Source organism: Dermacentor silvarum, chromosome 5, assembly GCF_013339745.2.
Source record: "Dermacentor silvarum isolate Dsil-2018 chromosome 5, BIME_Dsil_1.4, whole genome shotgun sequence".
Lineage (NCBI taxonomy): Eukaryota > Metazoa > Arthropoda > Arachnida > Ixodida > Ixodidae > Dermacentor > Dermacentor silvarum.
The window spans coordinates 178,045,677-178,065,554 of NC_051158.1; the positions used below are offsets into that span (position 1 = coordinate 178,045,677).

The 19,878-nt window shown below is 45.8% G+C and overlaps 1 pseudogene; it reads left to right on the plus strand.

Moving 5' to 3' along the window:
- Positions 1 to 2,474: 2,474 nt before the first annotated feature.
- On the plus strand, positions 2,475 to 6,031 carry LOC119454612 (uncharacterized; annotated as a pseudogene).
- Positions 6,032 to 19,878: the final 13,847 nt, after the last annotated feature.

The following is a 19,878-nucleotide window of genomic DNA, read 5'->3' on the forward strand; positions in this document are numbered from 1 at the left end:
CTCGAAATTTTGTATGAGGTAGGCCAAACGCCGGTTCCAAATTGGGTATGCGTATTTGATTTTAGAGCGTACGAAAATGGTGTAAGGAAGTTTAGCCGCGGAGTTAGCTAAATGAAAGTTGCGCCGAACAAAGCCAATTGTTCTTTATTCTTTGCTAACTATGGCATCTATATGAGTGTTCCGTGACAAATCTGATGACAAATGGAGACCTAAATACTTTATAGTGCATGCTGAGGTTACAGAAGCATTGTTTAAAGTGTAGTTGCATAACATGTGGTTAAGTCTTTGCGGTAAATCGAATGGTTTAGGTTTTATTGACGTTAATTTTCATTTTCCACTCATTACGCTATTCACTGCGCTTGTCTAAATCAGATTGCAAGCAGCAAGTGTCCATAAGATTAGTAATTTCTCTATAAATCAAGCAATCATTAGCAAATAATCTCACTAACACAGACGACTACTGATACCGTGAAACATCGGTAGTGGTCTGTAGTCATGTAAGTCGATAACGAGTCAGAGCAAACTCGGTTAAGAAAAATTTTGGCTCAGTCTGAGATCGCATGGGCAAGGCTGAGTAGAATTTTATTAGTCTGCACACATACGCCATTAAATCACAGCATGGAATAAATCAGTAAGCAACTGCCTCTCACAATCTAACAATAAGAAGAGGAAGATGGACAAATGTCATTCATTCATTCATTCATTCATTCATTCAAATAACTTTATTGAGTGCCCTGCGAATTAGTGGGGTGGGCCTTGACCCCACCTAGGCTTCGGCCAAGGGTTGTTGGTCCTTGGCGGCTTCCCCGGCTCGCTGGACGGCCCAGAGCTGGTGCTGCAGGTCCGAGCTGAGCAACGCAGACGCCCAGCGCACGCGGAGGCTGTCGCTGTTTGAGGCTGCATCACTCTTATCGTGTGTTATATCCGCACATTCCCATAGGATATGCTCTAGGGTGGCTCTAGAGTCGCAATGTCTGCACTTGTCAGTCGTGTATAAATCTGGGTGTATTATGTGCATGATTGCTGGACTCGGATAGGATCTGGTTTGTAACTGCCGCCATTCGAAAGACAGTTTTTTTTTTATTTTCGGTGAGGCGACGGGAATGTGCGCCTCTGCAATCTATGGTGTTGTGTAATTTCATGAAATTTGGTCTTTCGATCTTCCCACTCCCACTCGTCAGTAGTCAGTGAGGCGGGGCTAACCGAGGCTCGGTCCGTAAGCTCTCGAGCCATGCGCTGAGCCCTCTCATTGCTACCGTCTGGTAGTGTGTGAGCTGGTGTGCGGATGAGACCCACATTTCTCTCATGGTTATTACCTAATTTCAAGAGTCGTAGTGCCTCTGGGGAGATTCGACCTTTGGCGAAGTTTAGTATCGCCGTCTGGGAATCACTGATGATTATGTCTGCTTGTGTTTGTGCTATGGCTAACGTGATAGCTATTTACTCTGCGGTTTCTACGTGTGGTGTGGTGACTGTTGCACTTGTCGTGCATTTTCGTTCGTAATTTATCACCCCTGCTGTGTAGGCGCGCTTGTGTCTGTATCTAGCTGCGTCTACAAATGCGGTGTCCTTGATGTTACCAAAATTCTTCTGTATATCGCGTGCTTTCCCGCCTACCCTGATGGTGGGTGGTATGCATATTCTTGGGTATTGGTGGGACGGTTATCATGCCTCTGATGTGTCTGGGCATATCTAGTTTGACGCCATGTTGGGTATGATACCCAAGGCGATCAAATATTTTCCTACCTGTTTTCGTTTTGGACAGACGTTCATATGCGTTGTGCGTTGTGCTTCGATTAGCTCATCCAGTGTATTGTGTAGACCTAGTTGCAGTAGTCTATCGTTGCTGGTGGTGATGGAGAGTCCGATTGCTTGCTTGTATATTTTTCTCATTAAGCACTCCAATTTGTATTTTTCTGACAAGTACTATCGTGGGTACGATGTCACATATACTATTCTTATTACAAACGCTTGGACTAGTCTAAGTAGATTGCCTTCTTTCATTCCACTATGTTGGCTATTCGTTTGAATAGTCGCATGATTTGAGATGTTATAATGTCTAATTTACGTGTAGTCTCTCCATTGCAGCCATTACTTTCAATGATGAGCCCCAATACTCTGATCTTGTCAATCTTGTCAACCTCTACACGAGCGCGTTTCCGGAGTTTCCTTTCTCCGTGCAAACGAATAACAAACGAAAGGCTATATATAGTGCCTAGAATATACTGGCTAGTGTGCGGAGCGCGCGCATTCCGTACGGGAGAGGGTGGCCCCGCCCGCGATGACTGCGCGCAGGGGCCGTAAGGCGCGCTGCGTGCCGTGTGGGTGCATGGAAGCCGCCAAGCACCCGTCGCCCCATTGCTGCCGAAGCCTCGCCCGATTGCTTAGGTAATTTCATACGTGTAAAATCAGTGTTTGACAGGCATCGTCTCTTGGATTGTAAATTTAGAAGACGTTAAATGTGAGCAGCAACATCCTGAGATGTTAAAGGCTAGGCGGCAATGCAAAGAAAGGGCGTGTTTTGTGCCGTTGTGCCGAAGCGGTTATCGCTCGAAGGAAGAAAAGGTATCTTTGTTCACCGCACCGGCGGACCCAGCACGGCTTGCTGAATGGGAAAGTAGGATCAAGAGGGCAGACAGAAGGCTGTCGTGTGCGAAAGACATTTTGAGAAGGACTGCATCGAACGATCTTTTCAGATTACGGTGAACGGTGTCGTGAACGAACTCGCCCGAGAGAAGCCACGTCTGAAGCCCGATGCTGTTCCTACAGTGTTCGAAAATTGCCCAACGCATCTTGTGCCTAAGAAGACGGTGAAAAGGAAGGTGCGAAATCTTTGCGACCAAGGACCGGCACCTAAACAACGGAAGAGAAATGTCGAGCTGGCGGATCCCGAGTTGTGTTCTGCAGTCGACGATGACGAGACGCGGGTTGACTCTCATTGCGCCGCACGTGGAGGTGCATCGGAGGAACTCCAGAAGCGTTCCGATTCCGAGCAGCCATGCCTTGCTACAAGATCAATGTGTGACGGTGAAGTCATACCGCAGTCGCCGTGCCCAAGTGATGTTCAGCACCCGTTCGTTGGAGTTCTGATTCCGGTGACATGGATAAAGTTGCCTGCTGCGTCAAATGACACTTTAAGTTATGCCTGTTGCGAGACTGAAGCCGGTGACTTCTCTAAGCTATTCATCGAAAGAATGATGACTTTTGGGAAACATTTGCGTGAGCACAGTTCTGTAATTTCCACAATTCACTTCCGAGGAAGGGAAAAGGAAAAGCGTGCGCTCACAGCCCGCCATGAGGCAGAGGCATTGATCAAAGAAATTTCTCTGCCTGATCTTTGCAATGGATGTGGATGATACCTGTTGCAGGCAAGCACACTTCATACAGAAGTATGTACTTTGCAGAGAAATGCTTGCTGACCACCGATGGCAAAGGAAACGCATGCTTCCACTGCAAATATTTACGAAAGCTCTCGCAGAACAACATGTACAGAAGAAAAACGACAAGTGATCCTTGCAATGACAAAAAAAGTGCAAGAATATTTCTCGTGCTTTGAGAAGGACAAAGAAGAACCTGGCCAATGTTCAGCAGCAGATGACTCAAATGAAGGAGCAAAACAATGCATTGAGCGAAGAAGCTCTTGAGGTAAAAATACAGTCACTCCCGAAGGAGCAGCAGCTAGCTGTGAGAACTTGTTTCCTGGCTGCAAGCCGAAAATCTCTTAAAGGCATGACTTATGATGATGAGTGGATTGTCGAATGTTTGTCGAATACATGGTGAATACATGGTGAATGCGGAGCCCAAAGATCTACGAGCACCTTCGGAAGCAAAGCATTATGATTCTGCCTGGGCGAAGTTGCTTGCAGAAGTATCTGCAACGATTCAAGGGTGGTTTTGGTCTGAACACCAAGGTTTTTGCGGCTTTAAGCGAAAAGACCAAAAGCATCGACACCTTCAGCCGCCATGGGGGCCTGCTTGTGGACGAGATTAAACTCTCGGAACATCTCAATGTGAAGGCAGCCGGTGAGTTTCAAAACTGCTTCCAACAAGTCATTCTTGTAGTTTTACATTATTTCTACAATTCAGATAAAAAAGCAAGATTGCATTTTATTTGCTGCATTATGACAGCTTACGTTCCGCATGATGTGTAATGATGCTTTTTGCAACAATTCAGGTAACATTGAAGGCTTCGTGGATCTTCGGGATCACACGGCCAGTGACCACAAGGGTGTACTTGCAGACCACGGGATGGTTGTGCTGTTTCAACCCTACACCGGTAAGTTGTTTTAGCAGAGTCTGCTGTCAAACTCATAGCATCAACAACATGGTTATCTCACACTATCATTGGTCCCGTCCATTTTTCAGGGAGCTGGACACAAATCCTTGGCGTTTTTGCCTCGAAAGGCAATGTAAAAGCAGCCACGCTGGCAAAAAGTATAGTCGATTGCACCGTCCTGGCTGAGCAAGCAGGCTTGTATGTCGACTCCGTGACGTGTGACGGCGCAAGCTGGAACAGAAGCATGTGGCGGATCTTTGGCATACATGGTGAGCAAATGATTAATTTTGCTCATTTACTAATACTGTCAGCCTGAGTGTAGGCATAATGAACATCCTAAAAGCAAAATTTTAGTTGCTTGAAATTTCCACATAGAGTTGTCTAACAAGTTCTCTTCATTTATTGTATAATTGGAACTTCTTAAAATGTAGGCGGCAATGGATTCATAATAGTAAAGTGTGTATTTTCTGTTTTCCTACTAATATATTCAAAAGCTTAAAGCTTGATATCCTGTCGCAGTTGTAAATATAAAATATGTGCTACTCTATTACACTCAGACACTATCTAGGCTTCACCTACATAACTTTAAGTATGTGTTGCTGGCTTTTAAAAACTTCCGTACTCGCATCATTTCGTACTTAACTAATGTACAAAATATGCTTTTAACAGGTTCTGCTGTTCATTTGAAAAGCAGTACGAAGCACCCTGTGGACCCTAAAAGACAACTTTTCTTCGTCTCAGACTTTCCACACCTTTTGAAAAATGTGCGGAATGGATTTGTGTCCAAGGGTTACCTGACCCCGTCTGGCCACGTTCACAGTGGTATTATCGAGACAGCCTGGGAGATGGACCGTGACAATGTTACACTGAAAGCTATGCCCAACATAACGACTGCACACCTGAAGCCGAATTCTTTTGAAAAAAATGAGAGTAGATTTAGCGTCCCAACTTTTTGGCGATCAGGTGATCAAAGGACTCTATGTGCACAGGAAACGTATACATTCCGTGTATACAAATGTGCAACCAACAGAGGAATTCATAAAGCGAATGAACCGGCTAATCCGCATAATGTCCTCAAGGACGAGCCAAAAGGCTCTGAAGCCTGGTAATGCAGACGAAATGTTCCTAGCAGATTTCTTAGATTACCTAAACGCATGGGGCGGCACGCGGAACCAGCTGGAGGGCGGATTTCTCACTGACAACACGGCTTGTGGGCTAAGGGTTACCATCAGAAGTACCTTAGACTTGCTATCTTATCTTAGCTCCACTTTAGGGTACAACTACCTCTTCACGTCGTGTCTAAGTCAAGACAAATTGGAAAATGTTTTCGGCATTATAAGGCAGTCATCCGGTTGTAATGACCACCCTACCGTGTCGCAGTTTCTGGTAACTGTTAACTTAATGTAGTTTTATAATCTTGCAAAACCACCGAGAGGAACAAACTGCTCACCAGATGTTATCAAAGCACTGTTGAGCGAAGCACCTACATCACAGTCTAGCACCGGGGCACTACCACTTTTGAACATTATTGATGAGTTATTTGACCATGGAAAGGTTCATGAAGTTGAGGAGGCCATTGACAGTGTTCTGTTCAAGAATGATCATGCCGGGTACGTGGAAAGGAAAAGTAACGCTGCCTTGATCTACTATGCTGCCGGATATGTGGCGAGAAAAACAATCGCAAAAAATGCATGCCCACAGTGCGCATCTTGCCTTTGTGTAACACCAAATGATGCAAACATGGATGACAGCTAGCACCTCTTCCTCTTCACAACCACTCTCTCTCGGCGCCTCCAACTATCACGTGACTAAAGCCATGCGCGGGGGCGTTGGTTTGGTAACGTGAGCTCAACCTCCCTTTGCCGTTCTCTCTCGCGACCTGCCCTTTCAATCTTTTCCGTTTCACATCTTTCACGGCGGGAAGCGGCGCCGGTTGTTCGGGCAAGTCGGTTCACGCGGCAGTGATGCCACGGCTGCTGATTTATCAGTAGATCTACTGATTTTTACATTTTTCTGCTGATTCAGTGATAAAGCCCTTGAATATATCTACTGATTTTTCTTGCTTTTCTACTGAAACGAAAGTAAAAGCTGCTACCTTTTCAGTACAGAGTTTATATTATATTGTGATGCCACCTAGCGAGCGAAAAAAGAAAACGCGGTTGGCTCCAAGGTTAACATACATTCTTGCGTTTCCAGACTCTCAACGTGGCGCTACCTCTGTCTTTGAGCAAAGTGGGTGAGGTGGTGAATTTGTGGAAGTGGGTGCACTACCGTACCCCATAATTATGAAACCAGAACAATGAAACCAAAACTATCGAAACAGAACCAATGACTCTTTTCATGCGGTGCTTCAAGCGCCTACTTTGTGCTACAGGAGAATAGGACCCCACTTACTTACGTTTTTAGTTTATTTGAGTAAGCTATAAGGGAATCGTGAAATTATTTGTGGATCATCATCATCATCATGATCAACATATTTTTATGTCCACTGCAGCACGGAGGCCTTTCCCAGCGATCTCTAATTACCCCTGTCTGGAAGATACTATACTCTAAAGTTTTCAGGTACTAACTACCATCTGACGCCGTTGAATAGGCCATCCAAGGGCTTCATTGTGTTTAAATTCGTGCTTGACAATGGCTCTCTGGATCCCTGGGTTTTTCAAAAGTATCGCCAAAAATCTCGGAGTCGATTTTTGTACTATTTCTTAGAAGCTACAATACTTCAACAGAGTACTTATCATCATCATCATCATCATCATCAGCCTATATTTATGTCCACTGCAGGACGAAGGCCTCTCCCTGCGATCTCCAATTACCCCTGTCTTGCGCTAGCGTATTCCAACTTGCGCCTGCGAATTTCCTAACCTCATCATCCCACCTGACTTTCTGCCGTCCTCGACTGCGCTTCCCTTCTCTTGGTATCCATTCTGTAACCCTAATGGCCCACCGGTTATCCATCCTACGCATTACATGGCCTGCCCAGCTCCATTTCTTCCGCTTAATGTCAACTAGAATATCGTCTACCCCCGTTTGTTCTCTGATCCACACCGCTCTCTTCCTGTCTCTTAACGTTACTCCTAAGATTTTTCGTTCCATTGCTCTTTGTGCGGTCCTTAACTTGTTCTCGAGCTTCTTTGTTAACCTCCAAGTTTCTGCCCCGTATGTTAGCACCGGTAGAATGCAATGATTGTACACTTTTCTTTTCAACGACAGTGGTAAGCTCCCAGTCAGGATTTGGCAATGCCTGCCGTATGCACTCCAACCTAATTTTATTCTTCTGTAAATTTCTTTCTCATGATCAGGGTCCCCTGTGAGTAATTGACCTAGATAAACATATTCCTTTACAGATTCTAGAGGCTGACTGGCGATCCTGAATTCTTGTTCGCTTGCCAGGCTATTGAACATTATCTTTGTCTTCTGCATATTCATCTTCAAAATATGAGTACTTATATAAGCACTGAATTCGTGGGCTCATAAACTGCGTGCTAAAATTGAAATAAAAAATTTACTGATTTCTACTGATTTTTTTGCGAAAGAAATCTACTACTATTTTTTATGTGTCGTGGCAACACTGTTCGCGCCTTTGTTTTCGACTTTGAAAACTGGCAGAGCGTGCTCTCCATTTTGTGTCTTCGATGCGTTAACCAAGGACCCTTTTGCGAAAGAAATCTACTACTATTTTTTTATATGTCGTGGCATCACTGTTCGCGCCTATGTTTTCGACTTTGAAAACTGGCAGAGCGTGCTCTCCATTTTGTGTCTTCGATGCGTTAACCAAGGACCCTTGCTGACCCTCGGAGTATGCGGCGTCGCTTCTTTGACTCGGGAAAGCGGATCCTGCCTCGTCAATACGGACAAAAAAAGAAAAAAAGTGAGTACCGCACGAAAGTGCCTTATTTCTGAGAATTGTTACCCCCAAATTCCCTTTGTATAGGCATGTCACGTTTGCGCGACGCGATCGAAAAGTATACTGTGAGCTTGCCGCCGTCTTAAACTAAACGTTGATACATGTTTGTCACAGATAAAATAATTCTTGCTTTTTCCACATTGTGAATAACTATTTCATGACGCGTTTTCGTGTTTTTCTCGATTATAATGACAACATGCGAGATATAGCGCTGCAATGACAAATTTAATTCCTAATTATATTGCAGTCATCCATGGTACGTGGAATGCGTTCGGGACAGTTAGTGTCCCTGTGGCGGTGAAATACTAAAACAACCGTGTTTCATAATGCAGATCGTGCCTCATAATGCAGATCGTGGTTTTGGCGCGTATAAACCCCATATTTTTTTAACGTTAAGGAGAGTTGATTACTCATGACAGGCTTGTCACAGCTGCTCCTGTACGAATGCAGAAACTTCAGGGCTTCAACTAGTTTCGCTCGTTTGGCGATACAGAACTACGTTGCTTGCTCTTCCAGTGGCCCACCATTCCCGCCTTAATATTGTTGGCGATCCCGAACGCGATCAGGCAAACATGCGTAGCCGACATAATTTGTTTGGCATGTTTACTGTTATTCAATACCTGGCTGGCGCGGTAGCGCCGTTCAAAAATATTCCCTCCTCGAATATTTATCCGCATTGTTCTCGCGTAAAATCGCGCGCTTGCTGTTGCGTGTTACTGCACTTGCTCGCAACGTGTGTTGTGCCATAGCACCTGCCATCATCGCCACCCGTCCCTCTCGGTCCTGCCGACTAGTCGCCAATGGGACGCGGCGACACAATGCGACGCGGGTGCCTCAGCAACCGCCCCGTCTGGATCCTGTCAACGAGTCGCCAAGGGGACGCGACGACACAATACGGCGCGGGGGGACCTCGGCAACTGCCCCGTCTGTGTCCTGCCGACGTGCAAGCAGCCCCGGCCATCATCGCCACCCGTCCCTCGGGGTCCTGTCGACGAGTCGCCAGGGCGACGCGACGACACAATGCGACGCGAGTGACGTCAACAACCGTCCCGTCTTCCTCCTGTCGACGAGGAGCCGCCGCCAAGGGGATTTAAGGAGGAACCGGCCCATTGTTAAGCCAGAGAGTCGCCACCGGCCGCCCCGTCGGTCTGGTGCGCTCTTACTGCTTTGACCAGCTGTCACCAGCTAAGGGCAGCTATTACCAGCTATTACCTGCTATTCCTGCTATATATGTACATATTTGTACATATTGTATAAAGCTTTCGTCTCCTCTTCGCCTGCTTCAAGACTCAGTCTCTCGTCCCGGACCTCGAATCTCAACACGTGTTATGTTTCAACTCGTATTGTACTGTGTGCGTGTGACCCACCTGTTTTATTATTTTCATTTGCGTTTAGTGACGGTGATGTAATTGTGTTCAGCGCATTCGGTCGAGCTACAGTCAATCACGCTGCGAATCTATTGATTGCTGGTTGGCACTTCTAAAATATTGCGATCTTTGTGGGTGCCTGCTCATGGATGCAGATTCGGGAACACGCCGCCTTGCGCCTCATTTTCTTTCGCACTATCCATTTGACTGGATGGCTTACTTTAATTCGCATCGGCGTTCGTACCGCAAGCCATGAATCTGATTATGCTTAATCTCGCGGGCTGAAAACGAAACTTTAGGTAACTCCTAATTCAAATTAATAAAGATCTGGGGCTTTACATGCCAGAAGCGCGATATGATTATGAGGTACGCCTTAGTAGGGGACTTCGGATGAATGTTGACCACCTGTGGCTCTCTAACGTGCACGCAATGTACAGCACACGGGCATTTTTGCATTTCGCCCCTATTCGAATGCGGCCGCCACAGACGGGATTTGTGCACCTATAGCACGCCCCACATTTTGTGTCGTTGTTGATTTCTCGGGTTAATGAAATATCGCCAGGCCATCTACGCGTTTCCATGCTGTTGTGTTCTTGTTTCGGGGGTTTTACGAGCCAAAACCACTTCTGATTATGAGACACGCCGTAGTGGAGGGCTCCGTATTAATTTTGACCACCTGGGGTTCTTTAACGTGCAATACAACGCAAGCACACGGGCGTTTTTGCATTTCGCCGTCATCTAAATGATCTCGTGCTCGCTCGGCAGCGCAAAACGGCTTAGCCGACTAAGCCACCGCGGCGGGTCACGCTGTTGTGAAATGTTGCTTTGTTTCTTGTTTACCTGTTATTTTATCAGAGCTTTATGGGATCGCTGGTAGCGTTTTCCTCCAACGCACTTCTCTGGAAGGGAAGGGGAATGAAATTTTAGTGTTGTTACGAACGTTTAGCGTAGCGCTATATATCGCTTTATACCGTTCCCGCGACGATCTCAGGCACAAGTCTGGTTGGCGCATGCTCGCTAAGCTGTGCCAGTTGTACGCGTGGCGTGCTTTTTAGGCAATGCAAGCAAACCAACCGGTAGCTGGTGGATACGGTAGGGGCAATAGTAGAGCGGCATATGGTAAATGCTTGTTAATTTAATGTTCCAATGGGAAACCGTGAGGTTCCTGGATAATTAAATTGAGGTATGTCCGATGTTATAGTTCAGCGGAAATCCGCTAGGGGGATGTGTACCTATACTCGCGCGTAGCGTCAAGCGTTGAGAAAAATCAGACACTTGCAGCGTTCTATCAGCGAGCTTAATTAAGCGCTGGTAAACAGAACGATGCATGAGAGAGTGGTTTCCTGTGATCCACATAACGATCGGCCTTTGCTATCGCACGACTAATTAATTCCAACGCTGAAAAGGTAATTTCTTATTCCGCTTGTGCCATAGACATGCGGAAATATAGTCTAGAAGTCAGACCGCATTGTTGTTCCAGAGCGGATTATGTGTCCATATAGGTGGTGTCTTTTTTTTAGCTGCACCAATTTTTTTAAAAATTGCCTGTGGCAGATAGCACAGATAGCACATTGATCAACATTACACGATAAGGCGGCCATTACGTTACGAGAAACCAATATGCTTTCCGAATAATTTACTTCATTGCTCTAATAAACAAACCACTTTGCAGCACATATTTTAATCTACGAATTGTAGCTAGTGGGTATGCAATGCATATCGACTTAGACCGAGATTTGAGGACTACGCTAGTTTCGATATGATAATTTTGAATGTGTCCACCGAAATGCATTGGCGTTCCAGTTAGTGTGTGCTTCAATGTATGAAACAGTGTTTTCTTAAAAATTAAGTTAAAAACTGTGCATTTTTATTGCAAGTTTGATACCGCGTATCTCGAAACCACTGCCATTCCCAGAATTTGTTCCAAGTCGATATGCCTGGCATAATCACTAGCTACAATTAAAATATGTGCAGTGAGGTAATTAATAAAAAGTTAATTAGTGTAACTGTCAATTGTTCAATTAAACGTTTTGATTTTACGTAGAAGTAATAGGCCACCTCATCGAGTAATTTAGAACAATTTGGAAAGCACAATTGTGCTGTCTGCCACATGTTCTTAAAATTCATTTCAGTCAAAATGAAAAGAAGCATGCAATGAGAACGTTCTCATTCTACAAGGTTTTCTTTTTTTAGACTAAACCAAATTTTTAAAAAAATCCATGTGGCAGATAGCACTTGGCCAAGCGCAATGCTCCACTCATATCACATGCTTCAAACCATTACGTTATTAAGCTGCTTTTTGTGTCACATAGAGATAAAGAAACATTATTTAATGAGATGCTGGAGATACTAGCCTGGCTATTCGCCTGACATGCTCTTCCAGGTGCTTAATAACGTAATGGTTTGAAGTAGTGATATGACTAGCCCATGGCGCTTGTCGTGTAATTGTCATTTTATTTGAGTATGCTGTTACCGGTAAGCTGAACCAACCGCTGAGTAGGTTGAGCTTACCACTGAGGCGAGGATGACATAAGAAGGTGAATACGTCATTGCGGCCTCAGTAATGACAGAACAAGATGTTGGCCTTCAGAATAATACACGGATGTAATGTCATATCGTTTGCGCCTTCAAATAAATAAATTCTAAGTGTGACCTGTATGTGCGGCATATGTATTTTTGTGTCCTCATTAACTGATATTTTGGACCGAATTTTTTTATGCTGCTTCACTTGGTTCTTGACAAATTTATCTGTCGTAATTTAAACCACAAGAATGATTATTACGTAGAATTTTGCCATCTACAGTTTTTCTGCTCACATTGACTTCCATACTTTGCAACAGCTAGGATAATAAATTCAAATTCAGTGCTTCATCTGGCTTATGCTTTCTCTTGGTTCTGGAGTTCATGTTACAAGAAGAAAAAAAATGACGCCGATCAAAAAGTGGTAATAAGAATTGGACGCACGGAAGCCAACACGAACTGCGGAAGCACTACACGAACTGCTCGAAACGACGGCATTCTGCTTATGCAGGCGGGATATTACCATCGTTGCGATACAGCGTTTTTTCTGTAGTTTTATTGCGATAGCAATTATATGGACACTCAAAAGCAGATTTCTGCCGTCGGCGTCGCCGTCGTCGTCGCCGTCGCCGTGAGGTTCCGTATGACGTCAATGGAGATGAAATCGTCGCCGCGCACCGAACGCTGTATGTGCGAGTGAAAGGGCGCGAGGGGCGCGCGCTTTCACGGGGAGTGAACGCACGGCGGAGAACAAACGCGCGTTCTGCGCCGTGCTCTTAAAGGCACGTTCACACCGAAAGCGGAGCGTCTAAGCGGCCAAGCGGGTTTTCAACGCGGCGAGTCGGCGAGCGCGCGGGCTTGTTCAGACCAGGCGGCTTGCCTGGTTGCCCGCGCCGCCGAGGAGGCGGAGCATCAAGCGCTTTCGCGGGGGACGTGTCGCCATCTCGTGGCGCCGGTCGTCCGCCCGCGCGCAGATCTCGCTGATGATGATGATGATGATTTATTGGCATCCCCTTTGAAACGGGGTGGCGACAAATAGTCACCTAGCCTGCTTGATTTAATCAGGTATACTACACATGTTCTTTATCTCGCATTTTTGTATACCTTTTTCAAAAATTTAGCTTGTACCGCTGCCTATGATTTTAAGAGATCAGGTCGTATCCATCTTTTCCCTGCTTTTTTTCCACCAGTACTCTAATCGTCTCTTGCTGATCTCTACGGCTGATCTGTTTATGTTTCCTTCCAGTTTAAACCCAAGCGCTTCTGGGAGTTGCACGTTACCTACGGTTCTCGCTGGGTGGATCCCGTCGCATTCCATTAGGATGTGCTGAGTGGTCTCTGGATCTTTACTGCAGCATACACATGTCTCATCTAGTTCCGAATATTTGTTCCGATATGTTTTCGTCCTTAGGCAACCGGCTCGAGCCTCAAATAGCAAGGCACTGCCCTTTGTGTTATCGTACAGATTTTCCCTTCTAATTTCTTTCTTCTCATTCTTGTAAATCTCCATTGTCCTTTTCGTTTCCATTCTTTGCATCCAATTCACGGTCTCTATTTCTCTCACTTTCTTTCTGATGACCCCTGGTTGTCTATTTACAGTTTCGATTATCCTGTACTTGCTTGCCAACTTCCTTGACCTCTTCCTCCATTCTGTGTCCACGCTTTTCATGTAGAGATACTTGTGCACTTTAGCCGCCCATTTATTTTCATCCATGTTCCTGAGCCTTTCTTCAAAACTAATTTTGCTTTGTGCTTCTCTGACTTCAAAAGAGGCCCAACCCATGTCTCCATGCACTGCCTCATTTGTCGTATTACCGTGTGCTCCCAAAGCCAACCGGCCTACTGATCTTTGGTTAACTTCTAAACCCGCCAATATATCCGATTTTAAGCATATAATGGCATTTGCGAATGTTAGCGCTGGCACCATTACTCCTTTCCAGATTCCACGCACCACCTCATACTTATTGTGGCCCCACAGTGCTCTGTGTTTCATTAATGCTGCATTCCGCTTCCCCTTTATTTTCAGATTATCTTGGTGGTTGCTTGAGTAATTCTTTCCTTCGTTTATGTGTACGCCGAGGTACTTATATTGCTTCACTATGGGTATTACTTGCTGTTGAATTGACACCACGAAGTTACTCGTGTGTTCATTAAAGATCATAATCCCTGATTTCTCTGTGCTAAACTTAAGGCCTAGATTTGTCGCTGCGTTCCCACAGATATTCGCAAGTATCTGTAAATCTTTTTTATTGTCCGCTAGTAGCACAATGTCGTCTGCGTACATCAATCCAGGGACCTTCTGTTGCACCATTTGTCCATTACGCATGTAGGATAAATCAAAACCTAATTCGCTGTTTTCCAGTCGTCTTTCTATGCCCTTGACGTAAAGCGTGAACAACAATGGTGACAGAGGGCATCCTTGCTTCAATCCTTGGTGAATTCCCACCATTTCATTTCCTTTTCGGCCTTCCCATGCCACTTGTACTTGGTTGTCTCGATATATCTCCCTCAGCAGCTCCACGAAATCGTCATCTATGCCTTCGTATTGAAGAATATCCCACAACAATTCCCTGTCTACGTTGTCATAAGCTCCTTTAATATCTAGAAATGCTACCCATAAAGGTCTTTTCTGAGCTACTGAAATCTCTATGCACTGAGTTAGTACAAACATATTGTCTTCTAAGCGTCTGCCTGGCCTGAACCCATTCTGTAGTTCCCCCAATACACCGTTTTCCTCCACCCACTTCGACTGTTCTAATTTTATGGCTTGCATTGCCATTCTATATATCACCGACGTTACTGTAACTGGCCTGTACGAGCTCGTCTTATCCTTATCTCCTTTGCCTTTGTAGATGAGATTCATCTTGCTTTCACGCCATCCAACGGGAATATTCTTTGTTCTAATCACTTGCTCTATGGCATTAGTCAGCAGTGCCTTGCTTTTTGGACCGAGGTTTTTGATTAGCTGTATTGGGATTTCATCGGGTCCTGCTGCCGTGTTGTTAGGGACATTTTCGGCTGCCTTTTTCCAATAGAAGCTTTCTATGCTGAATTTTGATCTCTCATGCCTCTCTGTTGTTGCTGGATCTGTTGTCTGAACTACACTTTTTCTCGTACCGAAGTTATGCCGGATAACGTCTGTGATGTACCGCAGCGTATCATCGCCTTCATAGATGTTACCGTCTTCATCCCTTATAGCCGTTTGCGAGTTTCTAGTTGGAGCTCCGAGTGCTTTTATATGGTTCCAGAATATTTTTGGGGCGCCTTTGTCTCTTTTGTGAATGTTATGCACCCAACGTTCACTTGCGCATTTAATTTTCTCTTGCACGAGCTCACTCGCAACCCTTTTCTTTTCTCTGTATGTATTCCATCTAAGGAGCACCTCTTCTTCTTGTAATCCCAACTTTTTGGCTTCTCGATGAACCCTAGATGCCTCTTTACGCTCTTCTATAGCTTGTTTAATTTCCTTGTTCCACCACTTACGTGGTTTCCTCTTTCCAATCCAACAATTGTATTGCCGTGTCCGCCTTATTTCATGCTGCATAACCTCCACCAGTTCCTCATATTCCCAGACTTCTGTAGGAAAAGCCTCAATTTTCTTCTCTATGTTGTTTGCGATCTCTGTTATTTGCTCGTCATTCATTTTTAAAAACTCTGAGGCTATTGGTTCATGTTCTGCGCTGGTATCTCTCCCAAACGTTAATGCTAAACGTCTATGAGCGCTTCCCAGGCTATTTTTTCGATTTTCGTCTATTATCATTTGTTCCAGTTGTTCGTAGACCATTTCTGAGACTAAGGCGTAGTCGATACATGACTGCCTGTTTCCGCATTGCCACGTTACCTGTCCATGACACTTATTCTCCCTGTTAACTACTATAAGGTTCTGTTCATCACACAAATTCAGCACTAGAGAGCCGTTGTAATCAGTATATCCATCTAAATCGTCCATGTGTGCGTTCATATCTCCCACTAATATCACCTGGCCCGAGTTACTGAACTCATTAATATCGCTTCTAATGCAATCGACCAATTCCTTATTTTTTTCCCTGCTATCACTACCTGTCCATAGGTAAGCTACTCCCAGCCACGTCTTTTTACCTTGCCATGTACCACTAATCCATAAATGCTCTTTACATGTCTCGTTTACCCTTCGCCACTTCAGACCTCGCCTAATTAGTACGCCTACGCCTCCGCTTTTCCTTGACCCGGTCATTCTGTTGCACCCTTCCCATACAAAGTTGTCAATAACAGGCGGCTGCTCCAGATCTCGTAGATGCGTTTCGGTCAAGGCGTACACGCTAATCGCTTCATCTTTCAGTTGCGTTTGAATTTCCAGCCATTTTTCCTGCTTACGACCACCCTGCATGTTAATGTAGCAAATTTTACCTTCTCTATTCTTATCCTTTCTGCGTCTTTTCCTGACTCCTGGTCGCGCCGAGATACACCAGCGCCACCGTCGTCTAGCTTTCTGATTGGCTGCGGCAAAGCGGGAATTCCGGCGGGGCGGAAAAATCGGTCCGAGAGCGATCGGGCTCGCCGCCGCGTTTTACGCCTGGTATACCCGCTCGGCGAGGAGGTTTTCGACGCTTTGCGCGCACCCGCCTGCCCGCTTTGGCGGGTACGCCTTCGGTGTGAACGTGCCTTTAAGGGCTGCAGAAGTAGGCGTCTCTTTCCTCTTTACAATCACCATATATGTATAGCAAACGCGCCTTCTTCCGACGCGCGAGAGGCCGTCGGGGAGGGGGGGGGAGGGGGAGGGAAGGGAGGCGACGTTTAGCTGCGGCACCAAGTGCCTATTTATATCAGAGGCTCCGGCAACAGTCACCAACGCCGCTAGCATTTTGTGCGAACGCGGGCAAAACGCCGACGGCGTCGACAACAGTTCTGCGTGTTGCCGGTGCTGCTGCATGTCCAAGTTTATACAGCTGATAAAGCTAATATCATTACTCTGTATAGCTCTCTGCGATTTTGCTATCGCAATTGATGCTTCGCCTTTTAGGTGAAACTGCGACAACTTTTTTTGTAGTCTGCATAGCAAGAGATCCCAGAAACTCCCTTCAAATAGTTTCCTTAGCAATGATAGAAGCCTTGTCTCGTCGGTGGCATATTCAGCCTGCCACCTGCTCCGCAACTGCAATGGAAACAACAGTGTTTTTTCACTTCTGATCCATTTCTACGTGATATCTTTGACGTAGATTTCATGCTTCAAGCGCTTTCAGAATGACTGCTTTCGCTGATGTAAAGATAGTCGTGATTCGCGCAGGCTGTTCTGTATACAATGCTTGGAAAATATCTTCTGAATCTTCACATCTCCCTGTTCATGCTGCAACTAGTGGGCCTAAACGTGTGACATTGACTTCATACGGTTTCAGAACAATTGCGATGGCCTTGCTCACTCAAGGGACATAGGCGACGGTCGTGCGAACTACAGGGCGCGTATGACCGGTTATGTGGGAGGCCTCAACGATATTTCGTCGAACGAATTAACATTTCTGGTTATGCTCACTCGGACGTAATCTCTGCAAGTCATTGTCAGAAATCTGGTCGCCAGGATTAAAGCAAAAATTTTACAGCGATCCCGGCAAATTTGCTCTAAATCAGGACGCTCAGGGCAGTGGCGTATCAGATGGCGGTGGGTGACCGGGCTTCCGCCCCGCCCCCCTTCTCCAAACTTTGTCTTTCTTTTTTTACGGCCTGCGCCCTGCTCCCTTTTGTGCCTGGCAGGTCGCCTACTAACAAAGGCGCGTATCCTTCGAACGTGCGGCTATTATGGTCATTCGCGTCTCCACGCTTCTCCGACGCCAGGGAACTTAAAAGAACGAAGCACCGCAGTCAGGACGATCGCGGTGCTTTAGTTCCCCCACCCCCGAAAAAAAAATATCCGGGCTACGCGCCTGGCTCAAATTGCGTCGCGAACATTCTGAGTGTGGTTACCCCGGAAGTGTTTTATTCGTTGCGTACAACATCGTTCAAGTTGACCAGTGACCTCGCTTGGCCGCGCGTCCTTGAGTCGACGCTGCCATTCAACATGTCCCCAAAAGGAGGCCTTGTCACGTGTTCTGAAAACCTATGACGCGCGGCGCATATATGTTCCTGCCTGCACGTTGCATCATGAACTGCTACATGTGAAGAACACGGTGTAGAATTGTTTTTTTCGGCGCAATCTGCTACTACGTTTAAATCAACAAAAGATGGAATTTCGAAAAAGGGCTTGCAGCATGTGTATGATTTGAAGACGAAAAATGTCGCTTGCGACGTAGTTGCGGAGGACGTAGCAGCCTCCAACCATGGCACTGGCCTTCTTGGAGAAGGCTGTTGGTAATGCCAAGAATCGGGATTTCACGGTAGTACTCGGGGGCTTGCTACCGAGGAGATAAGGCCGAATCGCAGCGATGGCATTATTGCATCTGCATACGGAAGATACCTGGGTATGATTTCTAACAGTTACTGTTTGCAAACAAGGCTGCCGTATAAATGAGTGGGAACTCTTCAGTCATATGTAATAAAATCTTTTCATAGCGGAGTTGAAGGGGGAGCCGAAATTGCCGCTCACTGCAATATATGCGCAATGTCGCGTACAAATTTCAACTTGTATAGAAACAGATGGTTTTTCGTGCAGCAGAACCACTACATGGCCACGTGCTCGCTGAACTTCTAATAAAACAGCAAAAGAAACTTCGGCGTCCTTTACACACCACTTCTTACCATCTGACAGGATTGCCTTTACGATAGCTGCCTTCTGTTTCAATGTGATGATCTTTCGTTACCGCTTTTAGTTTGGTCGTTTCTAGCATCGCGAAACCGGCGAAACGGCGACGCGGTTGAATAGGTTGCACGCTGCGACACCAACAATGTTCGTCGTGTGCGAGCAGCACGTGGTACACACAGGGAGGCGTGGCCTCTGAAATCGCACCGGCGCAATCTCCGAGGCCACGCCTATAGCTGCACTAACTAGCCTGCGCGGTGCCGCAGTGAGAGGAATTGCGATGGCGATCTACAGTCTGCTTATGCGCAACTACGCGTAGTGGTGACAAGGACCAGTGTTCGACGGTGGATTCAACGCAAATACGTAAACGTTTTAAACATCGGCAACGAATGTGTGCTCTACCCTGCGGAAAGCAGAAGCGAGCCTGCAAGGGTCGGGATTTCTTTTTGCGGAGAAAACTCAAGTTTGGTGTATCTATTGGCAGGATAAGTTTACTTCCTTGAAACGAGGTTATAAAAACATGGATATCTTCGGAGATTTCAGCGGGAATGTCATTTTCTTGTATACAATAATTTGTTATATCCCGTTTCGTTATAACGAAGTTTCACAGTAACATATTTGTTAATCATTTGCCTTACCTTTTAATTGCAGGTGCGAAATCTGAGGTCCAGCATCATTGGAACATGTTGAATTTTCTGCGGGTGCATCAGCCTGTGCAAATGCCTAAGCCAGTTCCCTGAATCGTGACGTGTCCAATTTATTATAACAGCCAGCCACAATGCAAAACTCTAGGAGGTGAATTAGGAACATTTCGCTTATGTAGTGACGTGTTACTGATTTATTAAAAATTCTTTGAAACCTTTGACCACTTTAGCGTTTCGTTTCTGTGAACAATCATGCTTTATGTTAAGCGTACGTGGCTTTGACACGTGTTAAAGAGAAACTGAGACTTCCACCCAAATGTAGCAATTTGCTACAATGGAAACCCAACCGGGTTCCTCGAAAGAAAGCCTCGCAGTTGAAGAAAAATTCGTCCTGGTCCGGGACTCGAACCCGGGACCACCGCCTTTCCGGGGCAGCCGCTCTACCATCTGAGCTAAGC